Source organism: Culex pipiens, chromosome 1, assembly GCF_016801865.2.
Source record: "Culex pipiens pallens isolate TS chromosome 1, TS_CPP_V2, whole genome shotgun sequence".
NCBI lineage: Eukaryota > Metazoa > Arthropoda > Insecta > Diptera > Culicidae > Culex > Culex pipiens.
In genome coordinates this window covers 1,260,197-1,283,435 of record NC_068937.1, presented here as the reverse complement: position 1 = coordinate 1,283,435, position 23,239 = coordinate 1,260,197, and the positions used below count along the sequence as shown (strand labels likewise).

Sequence of the window (23,239 nt, the reverse complement as noted above, 5' to 3'; positions counted from 1 at the left end):
ATTTTGACAAATTTCGACATTTTTGACACTTTTGTCAATTTTGACAATTTTGACAATTTTGAAAATTTTGACAATTCTGACAATTTTGACATTTTTGACAATTTTGACAATTTTGACAATTTTGAAAATTTTGACAATTTTGACAATTTTGACAATTTTGACATTTTTGTCAATTTTGACAATTTTGACAATTTTGAAAATTTTCACAATTTTCATAATTTTCACAATTTTCACAATTTTCACAATTTTGACAATTTTGACAATTTTGACAATTTTGACAATTTTGACAATTTTGACAATTTTGACAATTTTGACAATTTTGACAATTTTGACAATTTTGACAATTTTGACAATTTTGAAAATTTTGACAATTTTGACAATTTTGACAATTTTGACCATTTTGACAATTTTGACAATTTTGACAATTTTGACAATTTTGACAATTTTGACAATTTTGACAATTTTGACAATTTTGACAAATGCAGAAGTGCGGTGCTTCGGTGGACGCGCAGTCCTGTTTTTTCGTGATAATTTTCGTCTCTTTTGTGTCGCTCTTTGTGTGCATGGGGTGATTGGGCATAATAATTGAATAATGCCATCAAAAGTGCGGTGCTTCGGTGGACGCGCAGTCCTGTTTTTTCGTGATAATTTTCGTCTCTTTTGTGTCGCTCTTTGTGTGCATGGGGTGATTGGGCATAATAATTGAATAATGCCATCAAAAGTGCGGTGCTTCGGTGGACGCGCAGTCCTGTTTTTTCGTGATAATTTTCGTCTCTTTTGTGTCGCTCTTTGTGTGCATGAGGTGATTGGGCATAATAATTGAATAATGCCATCAAAAGTGCGGTGCTTCGGTGGACGCGCAGTCCTGTTTTTTCGTGATAATTTTCGTCTCTTTTGTGTCGCTCTTTGTGTGCATGAGGTGATTGGGCATAATAATTGAATAATGCCATCAAAAGTGCAGTGCTTCTTGGGACGCGCAGTTCTGTTTTTTTCGTGATAATTTTCGTCTCTTTTGTGTTGCTATTTGTGTGCATGGGGTGATTGGGCATAATAATTGAATAATGCCATCAAAAGTGCGGTGCTTCGGTGGACGCGCAGTCCTGTTTTTTCGTGATAATTTTCGTCTCTTTTGTGTCGCTCTTTGTGTGCATGAGGTGATTGGGCATAATAATTGAATAATGCCATCAAAAGTGCAGTGCTTCTTGGGACGCGCAGTTCTGTTTTTTTCGTGATAATTTTCGTCTCTTTTGTGTTGCTATTTGTGTGCATGGGGTGATTGGGCATAATAATTGAATAATGCCATCAAAAGTGCGGTGCTTCGGTGGACGCGCAGTCCTGTTTTTTCGTGATAATTTTCGTCTCTTTTGTGTCGCTCTTTGTGTGCATGAGGTGATTGGGCATAATAATTGAATAATGCCATCAAAAGTGCAGTGCTTCTTGGGACGCGCAGTTCTGTTTTTTTCGTGATAATTTTCGTCTCTTTTGTGTTGCTATTTGTGTGCATGGGGTGATTGGGCATAATAATTGAATAATGCCATCAAAAGTGCGGTGCTTCGGTGGACGCGCAGTCCTGTTTTTTCGTGATAATTTTCGTCTCTTTTGTGTCGCTCTTTGTGTGCATGGGGTGATTGGGCATAATAATTGAATAATGCCATCAAAAGTGCGGTGCTTCGGTGGACGCGCAGTCCTGTTTTTTCGTGATAATTTTCGTCTCTTTTGTGTCGCTCTTTGTGTGCATGAGGTGATTGGGCATAATAATTGAATAATGCCATCAAAAGTGCAGTGCTTCTTGGGACGCGCAGTTCTGTTTTTTTCGTGATAATTTTCGTCTCTTTTGTGTTGCTATTTGTGTGCATGGGGTGATTGGGCATAATAATTGAATAATGCCATCAAAAGTGCGGTGCTTCGGTGGACGCGCAGTCCTGTTTTTTCGTGATAATTTTCGTCTCTTTTGTGTCGCTCTTTGTGTGCATGGGGTGATTGGGCATAATAATTGAATAATGCCATCAAAAGTGCGGTGCTTCGGTGGACGCGCAGTCCTGTTTTTTCGTGATAATTTTCGTCTCTTTTGTGTCGCTCTTTGTGTGCATGAGGTGATTGGGCATAATAATTGAATAATGCCATCAAAAGTGCAGTGCTTCTTGGGACGCGCAGTTCTGTTTTTTTCGTGATAATTTTCGTCTCTTTTGTGTTGCTATTTGTGTGCATGGGGTGATTGGGCATAATAATTGAATAATGCCATCAAAAGTGCGGTGCTTCGGTGGACGCGCAGTCCTGTTTTTTCGTGATAATTTTCGTCTCTTTTGTGTCGCTCTTTGTGTGCATGGGGTGATTGGGCATAATAATTGAATAATGCCATCAAAAGTGCGGTGCTTCGGTGGACGCGCAGTCCTGTTTTTTCGTGATAATTTTCGTCTCTTTTGTGTCGCTCTTTGTGTGCATGGGGTGATTGGGCATAATAATTGAATAATGCCATCAAAAGTGCGGTGCTTCGGTGGACGCGCAGTCCTGTTTTTTCGTGATAATTTTCGTCTCTTTTGTGTCGCTCTTTGTGTGCATGGGGTGATTGGGCATAATAATTGAATAATGCCATCAAAAGTGCGGTGCTTCGGTGGACGCGCAGTCCTGTTTTTTCGTGATAATTTTCGTCTCTTTTGTGTCGCTCTTTGTGTGCATGGGGTGATTGGGCATAATAATTGAATAATGCCATCAAAAGTGCGGTGCTTCGGTGGACGCGCAGTCCTGTTTTTTCGTGATAATTTTCGTCTCTTTTGTGTCGCTCTTTGTGTGCATGAGGTGATTGGGCATAATAATTGAATAATGCCATCAAAAGTGCAGTGCTTCTTGGGACGCGCAGTCCTGTTTTTTCGTGATAATTTTCGTCTCTTTTGTGTCGCTCTTTGTGTGCATGGGGTGATTGGGCATAATAATTGAATAATGCCATCAAAAGTGCGGTGCTTCGGTGGACGCGCAGTCCTGTTTTTTCGTGATAATTTTCGTCTCTTTTGTGTCGCTCTTTGTGTGCATGGGGTGATTGGGCATAATAATTGAATAATGCCATCAAAAGTGCGGTGCTTCGGTGGACGCGCAGTCCTGTTTTTTCGTGATAATTTTCGTCTCTTTTGTGTCGCTCTTTGTGTGCATGGGGTGATTGGGCATAATAATTGAATAATGCCATCAAAAGTGCGGTGCTTCGGTGGACGCGCAGTCCTGTTTTTTCGTGATAATTTTCGTCTCTTTTGTGTCGCTCTTTGTGTGCATGAGGTGATTGGGCATAATAATTGAATAATGCCATCAAAAGTGCAGTGCTTCTTGGGACGCGCAGTTCTGTTTTTTTCGTGATAATTTTCGTCTCTTTTGTGTTGCTATTTGTGTGCATGGGGTGATTGGGCATAATAATTGAATAATGCCATCAAAAGTGCGGTGCTTCGGTGGACGCGCAGTCCTGTTTTTTCGTGATAATTTTCGTCTCTTTTGTGTCGCTCTTTGTGTGCATGAGGTGATTGGGCATAATAATTGAATAATGCCATCAAAAGTGCAGTGCTTCTTGGGACGCGCAGTTCTGTTTTTTTCGTGATAATTTTCGTCTCTTTTGTGTCGCTCTTTGTGTGCATGGGGTGATTGGGCATAATAATTGAATAATGCCATCAAAAGTGCGGTGCTTCGGTGGACGCGCAGTCCTGTTTTTTCGTGATAATTTTCGTCTCTTTTGTGTCGCTCTTTGTGTGCATGGGGTGATTGGGCATAATAATTGAATAATGCCATCAAAAGTGCAGTGCTTCTTGGGACGCGCAGTCCTGTTTTTTCGTGATAATTTTCGTCTCTTTTGTGTCGCTCTTTGTGTGCATGGGGTGATTGGGCATAATAATTGAATAATGCCATCAAAAGTGCGGTGCTTCGGTGGACGCGCAGTCCTGTTTTTTCGTGATAATTTTCGTCTCTTTTGTGTCGCTCTTTGTGTGCATGAGGTGATTGGGCATAATAATTGAATAATGCCATCAAAAGTGCAGTGCTTCTTGGGACGCGCAGTTCTGTTTTTTTCGTGATAATTTTCGTCTCTTTTGTGTTGCTATTTGTGTGCATGGGGTGATTGGGCATAATAATTGAATAATGCCATCAAAAGTGCGGTGCTTCGGTGGACGCGCAGTCCTGTTTTTTCGTGATAATTTTCGTCTCTTTTGTGTCGCTCTTTGTGTGCATGAGGTGATTGGGCATAATAATTGAATAATGCCATCAAAAGTGCAGTGCTTCTTGGGACGCGCAGTTCTGTTTTTTTCGTGATAATTTTCGTCTCTTTTGTGTTGCTATTTGTGTGCATGGGGTGATTGGGCATAATAATTGAATAATGCCATCAAAAGTGCGGTGCTTCGGTGGACGCGCAGTCCTGTTTTTTCGTGATAATTTTCGTCTCTTTTGTGTCGCTCTTTGTGTGCATGAGGTGATTGGGCATAATAATTGAATAATGCCATCAAAAGTGCAGTGCTTCTTGGGACGCGCAGTTCTGTTTTTTTCGTGATAATTTTCGTCTCTTTTGTGTTGCTATTTGTGTGCATGGGGTGATTGGGCATAATAATTGAATAATGCCATCAAAAGTGCGGTGCTTCGGTGGACGCGCAGTCCTGTTTTTTCGTGATAATTTTCGTCTCTTTTGTGTCGCTCTTTGTGTGCATGAGGTGATTGGGCATAATAATTGAATAATGCCATCAAAAGTGCGGTGCTTCGGTGGACGCGCAGTCCTGTTTTTTCGTGATAATTTTCGTCTCTTTTGTGTCGCTCTTTGTGTGCATGGGTGATTGGGCATAATAATTGAATAATGCCATCAAAAGTGCGGTGCTTCGGTGGACGCGCAGTCCTGTTTTTTTCGTGATAATTTTCGTCTCTTTTGTGTCGCTCTTTGTGTGCATGGGGTGATTGGGCATAATAATTGAATAATGCCATCAAAAGTGCGGTGCTTCGGTGGACGCGCAGTCCTGTTTTTTCGTGATAATTTTCGTCTCTTTTGTGTCGCTCTTTGTGTGCATGGGGTGATTGGGCATAATAATTGAATAATGCCATCAAAAGTGCGGTGCTTCGGTGGACGCGCAGTCCTGTTTTTTCGTGATAATTTTCGTCTCTTTTGTGTCGCTCTTTGTGTGCATGAGGTGATTGGGCATAATAATTGAATAATGCCATCAAAAGTGCAGTGCTTCTGTGGACGCGCAGTCCTGTTTTTTTCGTGATAATTTTCGTCTCTTTTGTGTTGCTATTTGTGTGCATGGGGTGATTGGGCATAATAATTGAATAATGCCATCAAAAGTGCGGTGCTTCGGTGGACGCGCAGTCCTGTTTTTTCGTGATAATTTTCGTCTCTTTTGTGTCGCTCTTTGTGTGCATGGGGTGATTGGGCATAATAATTGAATAATGCCATCAAAAGTGCGGTGCTTCGGTGGACGCGCAGTCCTGTTTTTTCGTGATAATTTTCGTCTCTTTTGTGTCGCTCTTTGTGTGCATGGGGTGATTGGGCATAATAATTGAATAATGCCATCAAAAGTGCGGTGCTTCGGTGGACGCGCAGTCCTGTTTTTTCGTGATAATTTTCGTCTCTTTTGTGTCGCTCTTTGTGTGCATGGGGTGATTGGGCATAATAATTGAATAATGCCATCAAAAGTGCGGTGCTTCGGTGGACGCGCAGTCCTGTTTTTTCGTGATAATTTTCGTCTCTTTTGTGTCGCTCTTTGTGTGCATGGGGTGATTGGGCATAATAATTGAATAATGCCATCAAAAGTGCGGTGCTTCGGTGGACGCGCAGTCCTGTTTTTTCGTGATAATTTTCGTCTCTTTTGTGTCGCTCTTTGTGTGCATGAGGTGATTGGGCATAATAATTGAATAATGCCATCAAAAGTGCGGTGCTTCGGTGGACGCGCAGTCCTGTTTTTTCGTGATAATTTTCGTCTCTTTTGTGTCGCTCTTTGTGTGCATGGGGTGATTGGGCATAATAATTGAATAATGCCATCAAAAGTGCGGTGCTTCGGTGGACGCGCAGTCCTGTTTTTTCGTGATAATTTTCGTCTCTTTTGTGTCGCTCTTTGTGTGCATGGGGTGATTGGGCATAATAATTGAATAATGCCATCAAAAGTGCGGTGCTTCGGTGGACGCGCAGTCCTGTTTTTTCGTGATAATTTTCGTCTCTTTTGTGTCGCTCTTTGTGTGCATGAGGTGATTGGGCATAATAATTGAATAATGCCATCAAAAGTGCGGTGCTTCGGTGGACGCGCAGTCCTGTTTTTTCGTGATAATTTTCGTCTCTTTTGTGTCGCTCTTTGTGTGCATGAGGTGATTGGGCATAATAATTGAATAATGCCATCAAAAGTGCGGTGCTTCTTGGGACGCGCAGTCCTGTTTTTTCGTGATAATTTTCGTCTCTTTTGTGTCGCTCTTTGTGTGCATGGGGTGATTGGGCATAATAATTGAATAATGCCATCAAAAGTGCGGTGCTTCGGTGGACGCGCAGTCCTGTTTTTTCGTGATAATTTTCGTCTCTTTTGTGTCGCTCTTTGTGTGCATGAGGTGATTGGGCATAATAATTGAATAATGCCATCAAAAGTGCAGTGCTTCGGTGGACGCGCAGTTCTGTTTTTTTCGTGATAATTTTCGTCTCTTTTGTGTTGCTATTTGTGTGCATGGGGTGATTGGGCATAATAATTGAATAATGCCATCAAAAGTGCGGTGCTTCGGTGGACGCGCAGTCCTGTTTTTTCGTGATAATTTTCGTCTCTTTTGTGTCGCTCTTTGTGTGCATGAGGTGATTGGGCATAATAATTGAATAATGCCATCAAAAGTGCAGTGCTTCTTGGGACGCGCAGTTCTGTTTTTTTCGTGATAATTTTCGTCTCTTTTGTGTTGCTATTTGTGTGCATGGGGTGATTGGGCATAATAATTGAATAATGCCATCAAAAGTGCGGTGCTTCGGTGGACGCGCAGTCCTGTTTTTTCGTGATAATTTTCGTCTCTTTTGTGTCGCTCTTTGTGTGCATGAGGTGATTGGGCATAATAATTGAATAATGCCATCAAAAGTGCGGTGCTTCGGTGGACGCGCAGTCCTGTTTTTTCGTGATAATTTTCGTCTCTTTTGTGTCGCTCTTTGTGTGCATGGGGTGATTGGGCATAATAATTGAATAATGCCATCAAAAGTGCGGTGCTTCGGTGGACGCGCAGTCCTGTTTTTTCGTGATAATTTTCGTCTCTTTTGTGTCGCTCTTTGTGTGCATGGGGTGATTGGGCATAATAATTGAATAATGCCATCAAAAGTGCGGTGCTTCGGTGGACGCGCAGTCCTGTTTTTTCGTGATAATTTTCGTCTCTTTTGTGTCGCTCTTTGTGTGCATGAGGTGATTGGGCATAATAATTGAATAATGCCATCAAAAGTGCAGTGCTTCGTTGGACGCGCAGTTCTGTTTTTTTCGTGATAATTTTCGTCTCTTTTGTGTTGCTATTTGTGTGCATGGGGTGATTGGGCATAATAATTGAATAATGCCATCAAAAGTGCGGTGCTTCGGTGGACGCGCAGTCCTGTTTTTTCGTGATAATTTTCGTCTCTTTTGTGTCGCTCTTTGTGTGCATGGGGTGATTGGGCATAATAATTGAATAATGCCATCAAAAGTGCGGTGCTTCGGTGGACGCGCAGTCCTGTTTTTTCGTGATAATTTTCGTCTCTTTTGTGTCGCTCTTTGTGTGCATGAGGTGATTGGGCATAATAATTGAATAATGCCATCAAAAGTGCGGTGCTTCGTTGGACGCGCAGTCCTGTTTTTTTCGTGATAATTTTCGTCTCTTTTGTGTCGCTATTTGTGTGCATGGGGTGATTGGGCATAATAATTGAATAATGCCATCAAAAGTGCGGTGCTTCGGTGGACGCGCAGTCCTGTTTTTTCGTGATAATTTTCGTCTCTTTTGTGTCGCTCTTTGTGTGCATGGGGTGATTGGGCATAATAATTGAATAATGCCATCAAAAGTGCGGTGCTTCGGTGGACGCGCAGTCCTGTTTTTTCGTGATAATTTTCGTCTCTTTTGTGTCGCTCTTTGTGTGCATGGGGTGATTGGGCATAATAATTGAATAATGCCATCAAAAGTGCGGTGCTTCGGTGGACGCGCAGTCCTGTTTTTTCGTGATAATTTTCGTCTCTTTTGTGTCGCTCTTTGTGTGCATGGGGTGATTGGGCATAATAATTGAATAATGCCATCAAAAGTGCGGTGCTTCGGTGGACGCGCAGTCCTGTTTTTTTCGTGATAATTTTCGTCTCTTTTGTGTCGCTCTTTGTGTGCATGAGGTGATTGGGCATAATAATTGAATAATGCCATCAAAAGTGCGGTGCTTCGGTGGACGCGCAGTCCTGTTTTTTCGTGATAATTTTCGTCTCTTTTGTGTCGCTCTTTGTGTGCATGAGGTGATTGGGCATAATAATTGAATAATGCCATCAAAAGTGCGGTGCTTCGGTGGACGCGCAGTCCTGTTTTTTCGTGATAATTTTCGTCTCTTTTGTGTCGCTCTTTGTGTGCATGAGGTGATTGGGCATAATAATTGAATAATGCCATCAAAAGTGCGGTGCTTCGGTGGACGCGCAGTCCTGTTTTTTCGTGATAATTTTCGTCTCTTTTGTGTCGCTCTTTGTGTGCATGAGGTGATTGGGCATAATAATTGAATAATGCCATCAAAAGTGCGGTGCTTCGGTGGACGCGCAGTCCTGTTTTTTCGTGATAATTTTCGTCTCTTTTGTGTCGCTCTTTGTGTGCATGGGGTGATTGGGCATAATAATTGAATAATGCCATCAAAAGTGCGGTGCTTCGGTGGACGCGCAGTCCTGTTTTTTCGTGATAATTTTCGTCTCTTTTGTGTCGCTCTTTGTGTGCATGAGGTGATTGGGCATAATAATTGAATAATGCCATCAAAAGTGCGGTGCTTCGGTGGACGCGCAGTCCTGTTTTTTCGTGATAATTTTCGTCTCTTTTGTGTCGCTCTTTGTGTGCATGAGGTGATTGGGCATAATAATTGAATAATGCCATCAAAAGTGCGGTGCTTCGGTGGACGCGCAGTCCTGTTTTTTCGTGATAATTTTCGTCTCTTTTGTGTCGCTCTTTGTGTGCATGGGGTGATTGGGCATAATAATTGAATAATGCCATCAAAAGTGCGGTGCTTCGGTGGACGCGCAGTCCTGTTTTTTCGTGATAATTTTCGTCTCTTTTGTGTCGCTCTTTGTGTGCATGGGGTGATTGGGCATAATAATTGAATAATGCCATCAAAAGTGCGGTGCTTCGGTGGACGCGCAGTCCTGTTTTTTCGTGATAATTTTCGTCTCTTTTGTGTCGCTCTTTGTGTGCATGAGGTGATTGGGCATAATAATTGAATAATGCCATCAAAAGTGCGGTGCTTCGGTGGACGCGCAGTCCTGTTTTTTCGTGATAATTTTCGTCTCTTTTGTGTCGCTCTTTGTGTGCATGAGGTGATTGGGCATAATAATTGAATAATGCCATCAAAAGTGCAGTGCTTCTTGGGACGCGCAGTTCTGTTTTTTTCGTGATAATTTTCGTCTCTTTTGTGTTGCTATTTGTGTGCATGGGGTGATTGGGCATAATAATTGAATAATGCCATCAAAAGTGCGGTGCTTCGGTGGACGCGCAGTCCTGTTTTTTCGTGATAATTTTCGTCTCTTTTGTGTCGCTCTTTGTGTGCATGGGGTGATTGGGCATAATAATTGAATAATGCCATCAAAAGTGCGGTGCTTCGGTGGACGCGCAGTCCTGTTTTTTCGTGATAATTTTCGTCTCTTTTGTGTCGCTCTTTGTGTGCATGAGGTGATTGGGCATAATAATTGAATAATGCCATCAAAAGTGCGGTGCTTCGGTGGACGCGCAGTCCTGTTTTTTTCGTGATAATTTTCGTCTCTTTTGTGTCGCTCTTTGTGTGCATGAGGTGATTGGGCATAATAATTGAATAATGCCATCAAAAGTGCAGTGCTTCTTTGGACGCGCAGTTCTGTTTTTTTCGTGATAATTTTCGTCTCTTTTGTGTTGCTATTTGTGTGCATGGGGTGATTGGGCATAATAATTGAATAATGCCATCAAAAGTGCGGTGCTTCGGTGGACGCGCAGTCCTGTTTTTTCGTGATAATTTTCGTCTCTTTTGTGTCGCTCTTTGTGTGCATGGGGTGATTGGGCATAATAATTGAATAATGCCATCAAAAGTGCGGTGCTTCGGTGGACGCGCAGTCCTGTTTTTTCGTGATAATTTTCGTCTCTTTTGTGTCGCTCTTTGTGTGCATGAGGTGATTGGGCATAATAATTGAATAATGCCATCAAAAGTGCGGTGCTTCGGTGGACGCGCAGTCCTGTTTTTTCGTGATAATTTTCGTCTCTTTTGTGTCGCTCTTTGTGTGCATGAGGTGATTGGGCATAATAATTGAATAATGCCATCAAAAGTGCAGTGCTTCGTTGGACGCGCAGTTCTGTTTTTTTCGTGATAATTTTCGTCTCTTTTGTGTTGCTATTTGTGTGCATGGGGTGATTGGGCATAATAATTGAATAATGCCATCAAAAGTGCGGTGCTTCGGTGGACGCGCAGTCCTGTTTTTTCGTGATAATTTTCGTCTCTTTTGTGTCGCTCTTTGTGTGCATGAGGTGATTGGGCATAATAATTGAATAATGCCATCAAAAGTGCGGTGCTTCTTTGGACGCGCAGTCCTGTTTTTTCGTGATAATTTTCGTCTCTTTTGTGTCGCTCTTTGTGTGCATGGGGTGATTGGGCATAATAATTGAATAATGCCATCAAAAGTGCGGTGCTTCGGTGGACGCGCAGTCCTGTTTTTTCGTGATAATTTTCGTCTCTTTTGTGTCGCTCTTTGTGTGCATGGGGTGATTGGGCATAATAATTGAATAATGCCATCAAAAGTGCGGTGCTTCGGTGGACGCGCAGTCCTGTTTTTTCGTGATAATTTTCGTCTCTTTTGTGTCGCTCTTTGTGTGCATGAGGTGATTGGGCATAATAATTGAATAATGCCATCAAAAGTGCGGTGCTTCGGTGGACGCGCAGTCCTGTTTTTTCGTGATAATTTTCGTCTCTTTTGTGTCGCTCTTTGTGTGCATGAGGTGATTGGGCATAATAATTGAATAATGCCATCAAAAGTGCGGTGCTTCGGTGGACGCGCAGTCCTGTTTTTTCGTGATAATTTTCGTCTCTTTTGTGTCGCTCTTTGTGTGCATGAGGTGATTGGGCATAATAATTGAATAATGCCATCAAAAGTGCAGTGCTTCTTGGGACGCGCAGTTCTGTTTTTTTCGTGATAATTTTCGTCTCTTTTGTGTTGCTATTTGTGTGCATGGGGTGATTGGGCATAATAATTGAATAATGCCATCAAAAGTGCGGTGCTTCGGTGGACGCGCAGTCCTGTTTTTTCGTGATAATTTTCGTCTCTTTTGTGTCGCTCTTTGTGTGCATGAGGTGATTGGGCATAATAATTGAATAATGCCATCAAAAGTGCAGTGCTTCTTGGGACGCGCAGTTCTGTTTTTTTCGTGATAATTTTCGTCTCTTTTGTGTTGCTATTTGTGTGCATGGGGTGATTGGGCATAATAATTGAATAATGCCATCAAAAGTGCGGTGCTTCGGTGGACGCGCAGTCCTGTTTTTTCGTGATAATTTTCGTCTCTTTTGTGTCGCTCTTTGTGTGCATGAGGTGATTGGGCATAATAATTGAATAATGCCATCAAAAGTGCAGTGCTTCTTGGGACGCGCAGTTCTGTTTTTTTCGTGATAATTTTCGTCTCTTTTGTGTTGCTATTTGTGTGCATGGGGTGATTGGGCATAATAATTGAATAATGCCATCAAAAGTGCGGTGCTTCGGTGGACGCGCAGTCCTGTTTTTTCGTGATAATTTTCGTCTCTTTTGTGTCGCTCTTTGTGTGCATGAGGTGATTGGGCATAATAATTGAATAATGCCATCAAAAGTGCAGTGCTTCTTGGGACGCGCAGTTCTGTTTTTTTCGTGATAATTTTCGTCTCTTTTGTGTTGCTATTTGTGTGCATGGGGTGATTGGGCATAATAATTGAATAATGCCATCAAAAGTGCGGTGCTTCGGTGGACGCGCAGTCCTGTTTTTTCGTGATAATTTTCGTCTCTTTTGTGTCGCTCTTTGTGTGCATGAGGTGATTGGGCATAATAATTGAATAATGCCATCAAAAGTGCAGTGCTTCTTGGGACGCGCAGTTCTGTTTTTTTCGTGATAATTTTCGTCTCTTTTGTGTTGCTATTTGTGTGCATGGGGTGATTGGGCATAATAATTGAATAATGCCATCAAAAGTGCGGTGCTTCGGTGGACGCGCAGTCCTGTTTTTTCGTGATAATTTTCGTCTCTTTTGTGTCGCTCTTTGTGTGCATGAGGTGATTGGGCATAATAATTGAATAATGCCATCAAAAGTGCGGTGCTTCGGTGGACGCGCAGTCCTGTTTTTTCGTGATAATTTTCGTCTCTTTTGTGTCGCTCTTTGTGTGCATGAGGTGATTGGGCATAATAATTGAATAATGCCATCAAAAGTGCAGTGCTTCTTGGGACGCGCAGTTCTGTTTTTTTCGTGATAATTTTCGTCTCTTTTGTGTTGCTATTTGTGTGCATGGGGTGATTGGGCATAATAATTGAATAATGCCATCAAAAGTGCGGTGCTTCGGTGGACGCGCAGTCCTGTTTTTTCGTGATAATTTTCGTCTCTTTTGTGTCGCTCTTTGTGTGCATGGGGTGATTGGGCATAATAATTGAATAATGCCATCAAAAGTGCGGTGCTTCGGTGGACGCGCAGTCCTGTTTTTTCGTGATAATTTTCGTCTCTTTTGTGTCGCTCTTTGTGTGCATGAGGTGATTGGGCATAATAATTGAATAATGCCATCAAAAGTGCGGTGCTTCGGTGGACGCGCAGTCCTGTTTTTTCGTGATAATTTTCGTCTCTTTTGTGTCGCTCTTTGTGTGCATGGGGTGATTGGGCATAATAATTGAATAATGCCATCAAAAGTGCGGTGCTTCGGTGGACGCGCAGTCCTGTTTTTTCGTGATAATTTTCGTCTCTTTTGTGTCGCTCTTTGTGTGCATGGGTGATTGGGCATAATAATTGAATAATGCCATCAAAAGTGCAGTGCTTCTTGGGACGCGCAGTTCTGTTTTTTTCGTGATAATTTTCGTCTCTTTTGTGTTGCTATTTGTGTGCATGGGGTGATTGGGCATAATAATTGAATAATGCCATCAAAAGTGCGGTGCTTCGGTGGACGCGCAGTCCTGTTTTTTCGTGATAATTTTCGTCTCTTTTGTGTCGCTCTTTGTGTGCATGAGGTGATTGGGCATAATAATTGAATAATGCCATCAAAAGTGCAGTGCTTCTGTGGACGCGCAGTTCTGTTTTTTTCGTGATAATTTTCGTCTCTTTTGTGTCGCTATTTGTGTGCATGGGGTGATTGGGCATAATAATTGAATAATGCCATCAAAAGTGCGGTGCTTCGGTGGACGCGCAGTCCTGTTTTTTCGTGATAATTTTCGTCTCTTTTGTGTCGCTCTTTGTGTGCATGAGGTGATTGGGCATAATAATTGAATAATGCCATCAAAAGTGCAGTGCTTCTTGGGACGCGCAGTTCTGTTTTTTTCGTGATAATTTTCGTCTCTTTTGTGTTGCTATTTGTGTGCATGGGGTGATTGGGCATAATAATTGAATAATGCCATCAAAAGTGCGGTGCTTCGGTGGACGCGCAGTCCTGTTTTTTCGTGATAATTTTCGTCTCTTTTGTGTCGCTCTTTGTGTGCATGGGGTGATTGGGCATAATAATTGAATAATGCCATCAAAAGTGCGGTGCTTCGGTGGACGCGCAGTCCTGTTTTTTCGTGATAATTTTCGTCTCTTTTGTGTCGCTCTTTGTGTGCATGAGGTGATTGGGCATAATAATTGAATAATGCCATCAAAAGTGCAGTGCTTCTTGGGACGCGCAGTTCTGTTTTTTCGTGATAATTTTCGTCTCTTTTGTGTTGCTATTTGTGTGCATGGGGTGATTGGGCATAATAATTGAATAATGCCATCAAAAGTGCGGTGCTTCGGTGGACGCGCAGTCCTGTTTTTTCGTGATAATTTTCGTCTCTTTTGTGTCGCTCTTTGTGTGCATGAGGTGATTGGGCATAATAATTGAATAATGCCATCAAAAGTGCGGTGCTTCGGTGGACGCGCAGTCCTGTTTTTTCGTGATAATTTTCGTCTCTTTTGTGTCGCTCTTTGTGTGCATGAGGTGATTGGGCATAATAATTGAATAATGCCATCAAAAGTGCGGTGCTTCGGTGGACGCGCAGTCCTGTTTTTTCGTGATAATTTTCGTCTCTTTTGTGTCGCTCTTTGTGTGCATGAGGTGATTGGGCATAATAATTGAATAATGCCATCAAAAGTGCGGTGCTTCGGTGGACGCGCAGTCCTGTTTTTTCGTGATAATTTTCGTCTCTTTTGTGTCGCTCTTTGTGTGCATGGGGTGATTGGGCATAATAATTGAATAATGCCATCAAAAGTGCGGTGCTTCGGTGGACGCGCAGTCCTGTTTTTTCGTGATAATTTTCGTCTCTTTTGTGTCGCTCTTTGTGTGCATGAGGTGATTGGGCATAATAATTGAATAATGCCATCAGAAGTGCGGTGCTTCGGTGGACGCGCAGTCCTGTTTTTTCGTGATAATTTTCGTCTCTTTTGTGTCGCTCTTTGTGTGCATGGGGTGATTGGGCATAATAATTGAATAATGCCATCAAAAGTGCGGTGCTTCGGTGGACGCGCAGTCCTGTTTTTTCGTGATAATTTTCGTCTCTTTTGTGTCGCTCTTTGTGTGCATGAGGTGATTGGGCATAATAATTGAATAATGCCATCAGAAGTGCGGTGCTTCGGTGGACGCGCAGTCCTGTTTTTTCGTGATAATTTTCGTCTCTTTTGTGTCGCTCTTTGTGTGCATGAGGTGATTGGGCATAATAATTGAATAATGCCATCAGAAGTGCGGTGCTTCGGTGGACGCGCAGTCCTGTTTTTTCGTGATAATTTTCGTCTCTTTTGTGTCGCTCTTTGTGTGCATGAGGTGATTGGGCATAATAATTGAATAATGCCATCAAAAGTGCGGTGCTTCGGTGGACGCGCAGTCCTGTTTTTTCGTGATAATTTTCGTCTCTTTTGTGTCGCTCTTTGTGTGCATGAGGTGATTGGGCATAATAATTGAATAATGCCATCAGAAGTGCGGTGCTTCGGTGGACGCGCAGTCCTGTTTTTTCGTGATAATTTTCGTCTCTTTTGTGTCGCTCTTTGTGTGCATGAGGTGATTGGGCATAATAATTGAATAATGCCATCAGAAGTGCGGTGCTTCGGTGGACGCGCAGTCCTGTTTTTTCGTGATAATTTTCGTCTCTTTTGTGTCGCTCTTTGTGTGCATGAGGTGATTGGGCATAATAATTGAATAATGCCATCAAAAGTGCGGTGCTTCGGTGGACGCGCAGTCCTGTTTTTTCGTGATAATTTTCGTCTCTTTTGTGTCGCTCTTTGTGTGCATGGGTGATTGGGCATAATAATTGAATAATGCCATCAAAAGTGCGGTGCTTCGGTGGACGCGCAGTCCTGTTTTTTCGTGATAATTTTCGTCTCTTTTGTGTCGCTCTTTGTGTGCATGAGGTGATTGGGCATAATAATTGAATAATGCCATCAAAAGTGCGGTGCTTCGGTGGACGCGCAGTCCTGTTTTTTCGTGATAATTTTCGTCTCTTTTGTGTCGCTCTTTGTGTGCATGGGGTGATTGGGCATAATAATTGAATAATGCCATCAAAAGTGCGGTGCTTCGGTGGACGCGCAGTCCTGTTTTTTCGTGATAATTTTCGTCTCTTTTGTGTCGCTCTTTGTGTGCATGAGGTGATTGGGCATAATAATTGAATAATGCCATCAGAAGTGCGGTGCTTCGGTGGACGCGCAGTCCTGTTTTTTCGTGATAATTTTCGTCTCTTTTGTGTCGCTCTTTGTGTGCATGAGGTGATTGGGCATAATAATTGAATAATGCCATCAGAAGTGCGGTGCTTCGGTGGACGCGCAGTCCTGTTTTTTCGTGATAATTTTCGTCTCTTTTGTGTCGCTCTTTGTGTGCATGAGGTGATTGGGCATAATAATTGAATAATGCCATCAAAAGTGCGGTGCTTCGGTGGACGCGCAGTCCTGTTTTTTCGTGATAATTTTCGTCTCTTTTGTGTCGCTCTTTGTGTGCATGAGGTGATTGGGCATAATAATTGAATAATGCCATCAAAAGTGCAGTGCTTCTTGGGACGCGCAGTTCTGTTTTTTCGTGATAATTTTCGTCTCTTTTGTGTTGCTATTTGTGTGCATGGGGTGATTGGTTTTATGTGAGTAGGTTTTATGTGATTAGGTTTTATTTTTTATGTTATTTTCTTTCTCTCCATTTCCTCAGTTTGATTTGCGATGCCTTTCCGTCGGGTCGTGTTTTTTTTCGCGTTCGTCGTCGGTGTGTTTTTTGTTTTTTTTTTCGCGTGCGTGTATGTGTGTAAAAGTGCGGCTGGTTCTGGTTGTCATCGATGACAATTGAGCCAGTCTTATTTGCGATGCCTTTCGGTCGGGTCGCATGGTTTTTTCGCGTTCGTCGTCGGTGTGCAATAACAACAAAACCTTATCATACCATTTCAGCTCGATAAACATCGTAACTCGTCGTTCGCTTCGTTAATCAGTACCCCACTAAACATGAATCATGTAAAACTCGTAAAAACATCTCAATTAAAAAGTCAGACTGTTAAATTCTTCATCATTTAATTACAAATAATTTTGGTTCTATCTTTCCACAGCCGGCTGTCTAAGATAAATCCATTTCAATTAAAAGTTAACAGCCGATAAACGGGAAATGACTCATCCGCAGCATCCGATTGCTTGCCTTGAGATTAAAACATAATACCTTTCAACAAACACTATGATTTTGGGTCGCATCATCATCTTCTATGGTGAATCCTGACCAAACACCCTATCCTACTAACAAATTTTCAGGTTCCTGGCGCTTGTGGGGTGTAAGCACAGAGTAAATCAGCTGCCCTAGTAGCAACCTGCGCTAACTAACATTCCCGTCCCTTAAAATCGAGATCTACAAACTGACATGGCGGGCGCCGTTGGTGGCCAATGACTGTTACCTATTCGCAACTGATCTAGCTTTAGCAATCATGGTGTTTTATCTTTTCAGCGCATTCATACATGCTGTTGATAAGGGAAACACCACTAGATCGTCGAAGCATATAATCAGTAGTGCTGAAAGGATATTACGGTTCTGTTCAGCAACGGAGGGGCAACCATGGGTGATCTCTCATGCTCATGCTCATGCTCATTTTGACAATTTTGACAATTTTGACAATTTTGACAATTTTGACAATTTTGACAATTTTGACAATTTTGACAATTTTGACAATTTTGACAATTTTGACAATTTTGACAATTTTGAAAATTTTGACAATTTTGACAATTTTGACAATTTTGAAAATTTTGACAATTTTGACAATTTTGACAATTTTGACAATTTTGACAATTTTGACAATTTTGACAATTTTGACAATTTTGACAATTTTGAAAATTTTGAAAATTTTGACAATTTTGACAATTTTGACAATTTTGACAATTTTGACAATTTTGACAATTTTGACAATTTTGACAATTTTGACAATTTTGACAATTTTGACAATTTTGACAATTTTGACAATTTTGACAATTTTGACAATTTTGACAATTTTGACAATTTTGACAATTTTGACAATTTTGACAATTTTGACAATTTTGACAATTTTGACAATTTTGACAATTTTGACAATTTTGACAATTTTGACAATTTTGACAATTTTGACAATTTTGACAATTTTGACAATTTTGACAATTTTGACAATTTTGACAATTTTGACAATTTGTCAATTTTGACAATTTTGTCAACTTTGTCAATTTGACAATTTTGATAATTTTGACAATTTTGACAATTTTGACAATTTTGACAATTTTGACAATTTTGACAATTTTGAAAATTTTGACAATTTTGACAATTTTGACAATTTTGACAATTTTGACAATTTTGACAATTTTGACAATTTTGACAATTTTGACAATTTTGACAATTTTGACAATTTTGACAATTTTGACAATTTTGACAATTTTGACAATTTTGACAATTTTGACAATTTTGACAATTTTGACAATTTTGACAATTTTGACAATTTTGACAATTTTGACAATTTTGACAATTTTGACAATTTTGACAATTTTGACAATTTTGAAAATTTTGACAATTTTGACAATTTTTACAATTTTGACAATTTTGACAATTTTGACAATTTTGACAATTTTGACAATTTTGACAATTTTGACAATTTTGACAATTTTGACAATTTTGACAATTTTGACAATTTTGACAATTTTGACAATTTTGACAATTTTGACAATTTTGACAATTTTGACCATTTTGACAATTTTGACAATTTTGACAATTTTGACAATTTTGACAATTTTGACAATTTTGACAATTTTGACAATTTTGACAATTTTGACAACTTTGACAATTTTGACAATTTTGACAATTTTGACAATTTTGACAATTTTGACAATTTTGACAATTTTGACAATTTTGACAATTTTGACAATTTTGACAATTTTGACAATTTTATCAATTTTGACAATTTTAACAATTTTGACAATTTTAACAATTTTGACAATTTTGATAATTTTGACAATTTTGACAATTTTGACAATTTTGACAATTTTGACAATTTTGACAATTTTGACAATTTTGACAATTTTGACAATTTTGACAATTTTGACAATTTTGACAATTTTGACAATTTTGACAATTTTGACAATTTTGACAATTTTGACAATTTTGACAATTTTGACAATTTTGACAATTTTGACAATTTTGACAATTTTGACAATTTTGACAATTTTGACAATTTTGACAATTTTGACAATTTTGACAATTTTGACAATTTTGACAATTTTGACAATTTTGACAATTTTGACAATTTTGACAATTTTGACAATTTTGACAATTTTGACAATTTTGACAATTTTGACAATTTTGACAATTTTGACAATTTTGACAATTTTGACAATTTTGACAATTTTGACAATTTTGACAATTTTGACAATTTTGACAATTTTGACAATTTTGACAATTTTGACAATTTTGACAATTTTGACAATTTTGACAATTTTGACAATTTTGACAATTTTGACAATTTTGACAATTTTGACAATTTTGACAATTTTGACAATTTTGACAATTTTGACAATGTTGACAATTTTGACAATTCAAATTTAATTATTTGAATAATTGAATATTTGAATATTTGAATATTTGAATATTTGAATATTTGAATATTTGAATATTTGAATATTTGAATATTTGAATATTTGAATATTTGAATATTTGAATATTTGAATATTTGAATATTTGAATATTTGAATATTTGAATATTTGAATATTTGAATATTTGAATATTTGAATATTTGAATATTTGAATATTTAATTATTTGAAGATTTGAATATTTGAATATTTGAATATTTGAATATTTGAATATTTGAATATTTGAATATTTGAATTTTTGATTATTTGAATATTTGAATATTTGAATATTTGAATATTTGAATATTTGAATATTTGAATACTTGAATATTTGAATATTTGAATATTTGAATATTTGAATATTTGAATATTTGAATATTGGAATATTTGAATATTTGAATATTTGAATATTTGAATATTTGAATATTTGAATATTTGAATATTTGAATATTTGAATATTTGAATATTTGAATATTTGAATATTTGAATATTTGAATATTTGAATATTTGAATATTTGAATATTTGAATTTTTGATTATTTGAATATTTGAATATTTGAATATTTGAATATTTGAATATTTGAATATTTGAATATTTGAATATTTAAATACTTGAATATTTGAATATTTGAATATTTGAATATTTGAATATTTGAATATTGGAATATTGGAATATTTGAATATTTGAATATTTGAATATTTGAATATTTGAATATTTAATTATTTGAAGATTTGAATATTTGAATATTTGAATATTTGAATATTTGAATATTTGAATATTTGAATATTTGAATATTTGAATATTTGAATATTTGAATATTTGAATATTTGAATATTTGAATATTTGAATATTTGAATATTTGAATATTTGAATATTTGAATTTTTGATTATTTGAATATTTGAATATTTGAATATTTGAATATTTGAATATTTGAATATTTAAATACTTGAATATTTGAATATTTGAATATTTGAATATTTGAATATTTGAATATTGGAATATTGGAATATTTGAATATTTGAATATTTGAATATTTGAATATTTGAATATTTGAATATTTGAAAATTTGAATAATATATTGACTTTTACAATGAATGGGCGTTTTTATTTGGATTTTCATATTTTTTTTATGGAAATCAAAAAATAATTTACTTTGCTAGGAACCACATACAAATGACTAAAAATCATGAATTTTATTCATGTTCACCCAAAGTTTTTCTTTAAAAAAACGTTACTTAAAAATTATGATACCGATACTTGATTTCGTCATGTTTGAGCGATGGGTTACCAAGTTCAAGTTGGCTATCTCCAGGGACAAGGATATCCAGATAGGGGGATTTGGAAGACGGGAATTGTTGAAGCTCGACTTTTTCAAACAGGATAAGGGAAAATCTCCACGGTTTTTGAAAAGGTTAATGTTTAGTATTATTTTTTTATACCTTAAATTTTGTTTAACTTATTCCCTTTTAAAATTGTATAAAATTGCTAGATTTGTACAGATTTCACAGACATTTTCAACAAAAAACTAGTTTTGACCTCCAAATAAGCCTGCTTTGAATAATAGTTCGTAGAAGTGCACCAATGCCGAGGAATTTAAAGACCTGTTTCAGTTTATAAAGGTTGAAGGTTGCATAACATGCCAAACAACACCGATCAGATATTTTTAAACTAGTTTTGTAAAACAATAGACCGGCTAATGATTGAATTTTCCAGAACACCACCCTTAACCCATAACCTAGAGAACCGCATGTTTTTACTGCAAATTGAACCAACATGGCCTACTATTTTCGTGTGTAAACAGATAATTAGTTCCTAACACAAACCCTGCTTAAAATAACAACTTTCCTCCTAGCCCCTTTTCCCTCGTTGCCCAAAACAACACAACCACCATTTTAACGACCCACCGTGCGTCCCCATGCAAACGCATCAAATCCCAGCGTGCCATGAATATATTCTCTGATCATTACTCGGCGCGTAAAGTGGACCTTCGCTGAGGCGTGACAATTTGATTACATTTTATTACATAAACATCAACACTTACCTCACAGACACAGACAAATTGAATTCTGGGGAGCTGCGTTTTCTTCTTTTTATTTATTTATGTTTTCTTTTTTTTTTGGTGTAGATTTTTCACTCAACCACCAACCCAGATCTGCCTCAATCCAGTGAGAGAGAGAGAGTTTTCTTCTTCCCTCCGTGCTTCACTTCACCTCAAACGATAACGATGTTACGTTTCCCCTTCTTCTTCTTTAAATTCTTCTCGTGCATTTTTTCCCTCCGTGTATCGCGCGTCTATTTCGCGACTTTCACGCTTCTCGGCGCGACGCGACGCACAGCATGCTTGGATATTTATCCAAATTCCTTCCCGCAACACACACACACACACGCAAAAAAAAAATGACAACGCTTGCTTTGGTTTGAGCGCGTTTTCTCTCCTTCGCGAGCGTTCGCTCGCACTTGTCGTGGCCACCTCTGATGGATTCTATTTTAAGTTATATAATGTGATCCAAACATTCTTCTTCATTTTTCATTCCCCCCCTCGCTGCTTCTCCTTCGTGTCACGACTGTCACGGCGACAACACATATTTTCGGCTCTTTCACTGTGTTTCACGACCTTTCCCTCCTCTCTCTCTCTCGCTCTCTTGCCTTTCACGCTAAACTTTAATAGATATTTTTACTTTTTTAATACTCTTTTGATGCTTTTCTCTTTTCTTCCAACACTTTTCGCATTTTCTTCAAACACAATTTTTTTGTTGTTGTTGTTTTCTTCTTCCTCTCGCCACCAACTTTTCGGCTAGATTCTCGGCTAAAAATTCACACTTAAAATAATAATAATCTTTTAATTTCTCGGCATCCCACCGCAAATCCCACCCCACGCTCTCCACTTGACATTCCCACCCTTCTCTAGCAACCGTGTCCCGCCCATCGACAAAGGTGTGCACCGCACTCGGTCTGGGCACTCGTCGTGATAATAGTCAAGAGGATCTCCACTCTAAACTGTCACCTCTTTGTTGTCGGTTCTCTTCCTCCTTGCTTCTTCTTCCGTCTTCCATTTGGCTTTGTCCCCTCGAGTTGCAAAATCCGGTCGTTATCCTTTTTTCTGCCTTGTTGAGCTTTTTTTTACTCCCCCCTCAATTTCACCTCTTATCTCTTCGCGCACTACTTCCAGCGCTCTCAGCGCACCGCTCGATGAGGATCATCAAAGAAGGCCGGGCCGGGCCAGATGCTTCTGTTCTGTCCCAGTTCCCATGGGAACAAACACACACACACACAGTTTGACAACCGCAGCGCGCACACACAAAAACAATTATATAACTTTTGTGTGCGACATGGAAATCACTTCATATTGCAAGAGGGAAAATAGTGGAAGGGAGGGAGAGAGCTGCCCCACCGATTTTTTTTTGTTCCTCTCGCCGCAGGATCGACGAAGCTCGCAGCATGCCATGCGGACGCGCGATGACGTGGTTGGAGATGCATTCGGGGACAGGGTGGCGGGACAGTTTGTTTTTTCTTTTGTTTTTTTTTTCAAGATTTTTTGATTGGAAAATTTAATCTTATTTTACTCCTAAAGTTATAATTATTTTAAATCCTGGAGTTTTTTCCAAAATGACTCGTAAAACTATTGTTTTGTTTTTCAATGTTAAGGATTCAAAGTATGGAAAAATTTTCTGCTCTTTTCTATATTTTAAATTTCCTGAATACCTGGATATGTTGGGAAAATAATGATTGCAAACAAACGATTTTTTCCGTGATCATTTTGAGCAACTTTTGTTCTAGGAAAAACTTCTTTTGTTTATGTTTTTCTTGTTTTATTGTTAGTATTTTAATTTGCATTTATCTTGTTTAATTTATGTTTGT

At 38.9% G+C, this 23,239-nt stretch overlaps 1 protein-coding gene across 7 annotated transcripts in view; it reads right to left on the bottom strand.

Annotated features, from left to right (window-relative positions):
- LOC120424289 (uncharacterized) overlaps positions 1 to 23,239 on the bottom strand; it is a 126,525-nt gene that overhangs the window by 92,414 nt on the left and 10,872 nt on the right. For 2 of the 7 annotated variants that reach the window (XM_052706585.1, XM_052706588.1), the window contains exon 2: positions 21,428 to 22,200. The gene's annotated coding sequence lies outside the window, so the exon portion shown is untranslated. Of the gene's footprint in view, positions 1 to 21,422; positions 22,201 to 23,239 lie in introns of all 7 variants that reach the window. The other 5 variants (XM_052706587.1, XM_052706589.1, XM_052706590.1 and 2 more) reach the window with 4 other exon arrangements.